This window comes from Pelodiscus sinensis, chromosome 1 (assembly GCF_052426305.1).
Source record: "Pelodiscus sinensis isolate ZL-2025 chromosome 1, ASM5242630v1, whole genome shotgun sequence".
In the NCBI taxonomy this organism is placed as follows: domain Eukaryota; kingdom Metazoa; phylum Chordata; order Testudines; family Trionychidae; genus Pelodiscus; species Pelodiscus sinensis.
The window spans coordinates 10,637,488-10,644,884 of record NC_143052.1 but is presented as its reverse complement, the minus strand read 5'-3'; the positions used below and the strand labels follow the sequence as shown (position 1 = coordinate 10,644,884).

Below are 7,397 nucleotides of genomic sequence, written 5' to 3'. Positions count from 1 at the left end.
CTAGAGTGCGGTGTTAAAAACAGCTCCACAGGTTGCCTGTGCTCCAGTCTCGGCACATGATCACAGACTGAGAACACCCACATGTATGGTATTGAAACAAAAAATGTGCAGGTGACCAGTGCTCGACAGAGGGTGTTATGTGCCCGGGGTGAAGGCAAAATTTGTGTGCCCCCCCCCCCGGCTGCCGCTGTGTGGTGGAGCCCGAACCTGGCACACAACTGAGCAGAACCGGGGGGCAGGGGGAGGCAGGAATGTTGTACCTGTAAGAGGACTATTAGCCCCTTACTAAAACTCAGTGGGGGTTTTTGGCTGGCTTGCTCCCAGTATCAAAAGGGGAAGGGTCCATGAGAATCAGGGCCCTGAGACTGACAGTCCCCAGGGACAATGGGAAAAGGCCAACGCTCCAGGTCAGCCTAATTGTCAGGTCTGACAGGCTAATGAGGGAATTAGGAGGCCAGGTCTCATAAACCGTGTGAGCTGGGATTTTGGGGATTTCTGAAAAAAAAAAAAAAAAAGGAGAAAGAGCTAAGAAGAGCAGCAAGGGGTTCAAGCTGTGCTAAGAAGTAGACCTGCAGTGACCAGAGCCAAAGGGGTCAGAGAAGCAATGCAAGGAGCTGGAGGCTGGCAAAGCAGCATAATCTGCAGCTGGGTGTGGTGAGCAGCTGGAACCAGCAAAAAGTGGGCGGAGGAAGAGGCTCTGGGCAGGGAGATGCCACCAGCCAAGAGGCCTTGCAGGCCAGACTTGGAGAGGGATTGTAACTCCATCTGGGAGAAGGGTCCTGCCACCGAGAGCCTGAAGTCGTGTGGTCACTGCCAGAGCAAGAATGTCCAACCTGCAGCCCCTCTCCTCCCCTTGCAGCACAGCCAGGGCCTGAGAAAGATCCCTGGGACCTATAAGGAACAGACTGTGAACTGTCCTTACACTCTGTACACTGCTGTTTGTGATGTCCCCGTGCTACAGAGCAGGACTGTGTGTTCTCATTTAACCTTATTTTTTCCTTATTCTTTTCTTTCTAATCAGTTGCTGTTTAATAAATTGTATTCGCTTTGAACTGTACGTAATGATCAGGTCAGGAAAGCATCCAGTGTGCAGAGAGCACCCCAGAGTGGGGATATCCTAGCTCCTGCCCCAAGTGACTACAAGGTCGGGGATTAAGCCCCAGAAAACCTGGGCCCAGCCTTGTTGGGATTTCGAGGACTCTGCTATGCAGGAGAGTGGAAGGAGAGCCCTCAGGGTCAGGGAGGCCATTGGGTAAAAGAAATGGGAGTGAGGACTCAAATCCTTTCGCTGGTCCATTTCACCGGGGTAGTATAGAAGCCAGGAAAGTTCCCCATAATAGCAGGACCATTCCCCCGCTTACATATCACGTCTTACCCCACCCCCTCCAGTTTGGGGCCAGGCCCCGCATGCACTAACCCTCCAGCAAAGGTGGAGGAGGGTCGAGCCAGGGGCGGAGAGACAGAGAGGAGGCAGCTCCAGCCGGCGGCAGCAGGTGGAGGAGGAGCAGGCGAGCAGAGGGATGACAGAGGGAGCAGAGAGGGACTAAAGTGGCACCCAGGGGCAACTCCCTCCCCCTGCCCTTTGTGTGTGACAGAGCACTCAGCTGATGATCCCTCCCCACCCTCAGAGGATGCCTGGGAGATCTCTAGCCCCCGGGGTACCACCTCGAGGCTGAGGGTGACTGTGTTGGCCGTCTCTTCCTCCTCCTGCAGTTTGTTGTCCTCCTCCTCCTTACCAGGAAGCTCTGGGCAGGTGACGATGGGCATCTCTAGCCCTGACTCCACCACCACAGGTGGCAAAAGGGCTTTACCACTCTCCAGGATTTGGTGCAGCTCTTAGTAGTAGGGGCGGGAGTGGAGTCCTGCCCCAGAGCGAGAGCTGCACTCCCTTGTCCTGACAGAGCTAACTGACTTTGCGGCATACCTGATCTAATGTGCAGGATGCCTTCCCCCCGCCCCCCCCCAACAGAACAGCCTCTTCCACGTCCACATCTGCCTTTTTCCGAAAAAGCCTTCTTCCTCACAGAAAGAGGTTTACCGCAGTCAGAAAAACCCATCCGTTCTTTGAGCTTTAGGTCCAAAGAATGCAAGAGCAGTGTGGATGCAAGTATTGTTTTTCTGGAAATACATCCGTTTTTCTTTAAAAAAAAGCTTCAATGTAGATGCACTCTTCCCCCGCCCCCTTGTAATATAATGTTTTCCTTAATTTTTAATTTAATTTCCCTACCGTTTTTAGTAGCAGACATGACATTCACACTGTGAAGTAATAATGACCGTATTAAGTTACATACTCTGCTTGAAGACTTATAATTGATTTATAGTATTTAATAATAGAAATGTTGTACAGTTCTGTAATTGGTATGCTCACATATAGGTTGCAGGAATCTGGGAGACGGTGGGAATGGATTTAATAGGACCATCACCAACAACAAAGGCTGGATACTGATATATACTGACAGTGATAGATTATCTTTCGAGATGGGTGGAACTCTTTCCACTCAGAAACAAAACATCACATGATGCGGCACGTATCACGTACAAACTGTTTCAGTGAGAAGAAAACCTGCAGTGGATACTGACAGTTCAAGATCCTGAATTCAACAATAAGGTAATAACATCTTATTTTGTAAGATTAATTTTAATATGTTTCCAACCTTAGTATCAGGTCACAAATGGGTGGCAGAATAAATGGGTTTTAATGCATTACTATTATTTGGCGAAAGACACTTTTCTGTGTCAGCTATTTCAGAACAATCATCATTCTTCTGTGAAAAAATGTTGTTGTCCACCACATCAGTGTGGCCGTAACATTCTATTGGGTGTCATCATACCCTCCCAAAACCCAGCAATGAAATGTTTCAAATGCAGGCATGAAAAGATGGGCTATTCTTTGAGACAATTAGACTTTAAGAATATTCCTTTGCCCATGTGCCAATAGTACTTTTAAGACAAATGTTGTATGTGAACTAATAGTGCAACTTCATTTGTTTCAGTTCAACCTGTTTATTTGCAAAAAAAATGGGGAATAGAATGTGGTTTCAGAAACCCGTAGCATCCTCAAACTAATGGCTTGATGAAGAATGCTAATAGAACCATCAAAAGGTAAATAGAAGTATGAAGTATTACAGCAGTAAAGGCAAATACAGTGCACCGTGCAAGAAAATGCAAATCGCTTGAAATGATTGGCAATTATTTTGTTAAACAGGAAGTTTCTGATTAGACATAATGCATGCATTAGTGATTGTTTATGATCGGTTTTGGTAAAGACTCTGTATGAGTGCTGATATTTTGCAAACAAATCCATCCTCATTTTTTACAGCGCATTAAGGAAGATGGTCAATGAGGACAAGAATAATTGGGATGAGTTCTTTGATGACATTGCATTTTCTATGTGGACTACAGTGCACTCAACCACAAAATTGACACCCTTTTAGACCAAGGTTTCCCAGCCTGTGGGTTGGGACCCAAATATGGGTCACCATTCCATTTCAAAAGGGTCGCCAAGTGTCTCCCCAGGTGGCTCTTAAGGAACCTTTCACACATTAGAAAAGGTAGACTCCCGCAGCTGGCTTAGTCTTAAGGAGCCATTCACCTGAAGTGGTACTCAACTTAATTGCCTTAACAACCTTAAGACAGTTAAACCAATCAATTGAACTGAATACCATTTCAGTGACTCAGAGCAGAGTAGGGAAATATCCCTGGAGGAAGCAGTGCCCAGAGAAGAAGTCAGCTGCCATAGAAGCCTCATACGTTGTAGCACTGAAAATTGCGAAAGCTAAGAAAACGCATACCATAGCCAAGGATCTAGTTCCCTCTACCAAGCAGATTTTCTGCCTTTTGGTAGGTGCAGATGCTCTGAAAAAGCTGCAACCTTTGTCCATGTCTAATAATTCAATTAAGCGTAGAATTACCAACATGTGTAACGACATCAAATCTCAAGTCATCGAAGAAATTAAAAGTTCTCCCAGAGGATTATTCAGTATGCAGCTTGATGAGACAACTGATGTGTGTAATCTTGCACAACTGATAGTATATGTTTGGTATATTAAAAACAAATATGTAAATGAAGAATTTTTGTTCTGCAAACCATTGGAAACTACGACCACTGCACAAGATGTGTTCAATATCTTGATTTTTTTTTTTTTTTTTGAAGAACATTCCATAGAATGGAAAAACTTGTGTGGCATTTGTACAGGTAGTAAAGATTGTGGGGGAGAAGGTTTTTTTTACCAAAGCCTGGAAAGATAAGGTTTTGGGGTACTTTTGTGGGCCCCACTTCTGCATTTATCATGCCAGAGTGGGGAAGGAGCCTTGACACCAGTGCGCTCAGAACTCGCATATTTAAAAACTTGTTCAGAACTAGATTCTTTGCATGAATTATTGTTTCACACTGAAGTAAGCTGGCTGTCAAAAAGCAAAGTTCTAAATCGGGTGTTTGAATTACAAAATGAACTTAAAACATTTTGTATATCACAAAACTGAGTTTGAGTATTTGTTTACAGAAACCAAGAGTTTGTATAAAATAGCATACCTAGCAGTCATTTTTGGCCTACTCGATGATTTAAATGTGCCACTTCAAGGACCAAATTCTACAATTATCGGAGAAAATAAAATCCTTGAGATTGAAACTCCAATTATAGATTTCTAAAATTGATATAAAGAATATGTTTCCAACTCTCGCAACCTTTCTCGAAGAAAATACAAATGACATTAATATTAATTATGACAATTTGTGATTGTCAATACAGGAGAATTTGAGACATTTAAGTGATGAGCTACTCCGATATTTTCCAGATACAGATGAAAAGCTGTTTGCTCTTGCAACAGATCCTTTCAGTGTGGATGTTTGTGATGTACCTGAAGGCACCCAGGAACAATTTATCGATATGCCAACAGCAATGATATAAAAGCAGAGTTCTCAACCATGCCAAATAATCAGTTCTGGGTCAGACGTAGAGTGAACTACCCACTTTTGTCAGAAGTTGTTTTGAGAATTTTATTTCCATTTCCAAAGACTTTCTTGTGTGAATCAGGCTTCTCACAGTTGCTTACAACTAAAAACAAATATCAAAATAAATTGAAAGTGAAAGATGATCTTCAGTGTGCACTCACCACAACAATTCCAAGGATACAACAGCTAGCAAAGCAAATGCAGGCTCAACCCATCCCCCTAATTTAAGTTCAGGTGAAACTGTTTGGTAAAATACTAAATTTTACTTGTTTTTGGAATAATGTATATTATGTTTCTAATATTTTTGTAACACCTGTGAGACTCCCAGGCCCAGAGTATGCCCGCCCCCCCAGGCCCTGACTCCCAGCCCGAGTTTGAGACTCCCCCTGAGTGTGTGACTCCCAGTCCCTGAGTGTGACTCCCAGCCTCTCCAGCCCAAGTGTGGGGTTTAAGCCGGGGGTGAATGGTTTGGGGATGAGTCTCTTTCCCACACCACAACTCAAATAAATGTAGTGTTGTTATTTTATTATTAATGAATTTTCAGTTTTTCTATTAAATCATTACTATGAATGTATAAACAGGAGGGGGCAAAATTTTATATTCTTACCTCAGGCACAAAATTAGCTAATTACAGCACTGCTCCTTCTCCTCCCCCCATTTTTGAATTGCCTTGGGTCACCAAGACTTCCTGAATTGTCAATACGGGTCCCCATCGGGAAAAGATTGGGAACTGCTGCTTTAGACTATTCAAAAACTGTGACCCATGACTTCCACATGAAGTCCCAGATGACTACATGGAGGTGTATGCATGTAGCTGTCATACATACAGTAAAACTCCAATAGTCCAGCATCCAATAGTCTGGCACTCCTGATAGTCCGGCATCAAAATGGCAAGAGCCTAGTGAGTGAGCTTCGGCAAAAAATGAGTCACAAGGTAACAGCGGCAGTAGCTGAACTGAGCGAAAAGGGTAAAAAAGGGTTAAAAAACTAAAACATTACAGTATATGCTGTATACAGTATATACATAACCAGCTTATAGTACCTCCTGATACTCCGGCATATTTGATAATCTGGCACCACCTAGGTCCCATAGGTGCCGGATTATCGGAAGTCTACTGTATATGGTATTCTGTGATTCTTCCTTTTAAAAAGCTAGATCTTTCTCATTTATTTACAAAGGTACCAAACATAGATTACATCAGTTAAGAGTTTTGCAAAGAATACTTGAGAGAAGCGGAGGCTAGACATGATGCGGATATTGCATTTGCTCTCTGTAACATCGAGAGAGCACAAGAAAAAACAACAAAAGCATTACACCAGAAGAAAGGCCTCTAAATATGGGGAAGTAAGATATAATGTGAATGGAAGAAGAAACACAAGAAAAGGAGGACCACTGAATAAAACTTTTGGGGAGCCATACAAAATTAAGACTGTGGAGGGTAAGAGTAAAACTGGAAATTCAGGCAAATTTTTAAGCAATATGTATAGCATCTCTCATCTGAAACCATTCAAAGAGCCACCAGCATCAGTTTCTGAAAGTATACCAGAGGAAACTATTAGCATGGAATTTGTTGTTGTTGAAGCAGAACCATACTTAGGAGATATTGGAAAATGGGAGGGCGAGGTATCTCACAAGTCTGAGAAAACAGTGACAACCAGAGACATCACAGCAGTGGACCAACAGGAGGGTATAGTACAAGATTTCTCCAGAAGCGATACAAGTGAAGAGGAGGACGATACTGCTGCCATGGAGGTTGGGGAAGAAAATGACTGGTTTCAGAAAGGTAACTTCTTTACACACTGTTCATAAGAAACATTTGTTAATTTAGTTCCATTTTTTAAGATGGTAAAAATTCTTGTGAAAGAAGTTGCAAGAAGTTTTCGTGAAAGAACTAGGGTGCAAGTGTAGACAGACCTTTAGTTTCACAGTCTGAAAGGAAACATACAATGCTATGTGTACTGTGGAATAGGAACCAGTAACCCTGTAATGAAATTAGAAAATGCAGTATGATGTATATTTCAGGATTTGCTGCACTGGAAACTGTCAATTCATTTCTATGTTTTTGTTTCAATTCCACAGACTGGATTCCTGCAGTACGATATCTTATTGCTTCCTTATAATACAGCAGCCCACTGGGTTCTTATGGTAAGATGTGTTCTGTTGCACTTCAGGATCCGGGGCAATAAATGGGGTATTACATATCAGATTGGGAGCACAGCTGAAAAGCTTGCAGTGATCCAGTTTCTGGTACTGAGGATGTTCAGACAATTCAATGCACGCAAAGGCCGGTGGACTTTTTAACTTACATGTTGATGTCCTGAGCAGTGAGTTCTTTAAAAACATACCACTGTGAAGACTATATAGGTATGTCGTTACGACATACAAAAATATGGTATGTAGTGTTTGACAGAGTTCACAACATGCTTTTGTCAATTGGATTAATGA

General features: G+C 42.9%; 1 pseudogene; it reads left to right on the top strand.

The window, feature by feature from the left end:
- The first annotated feature begins 3,915 nt into the window (after positions 1–3,915).
- LOC149525536 (uncharacterized) lies at positions 3,916–7,188 on the top strand (annotated as a pseudogene).
- The last annotated feature ends 209 nt before the right edge of the window (positions 7,189–7,397 follow it).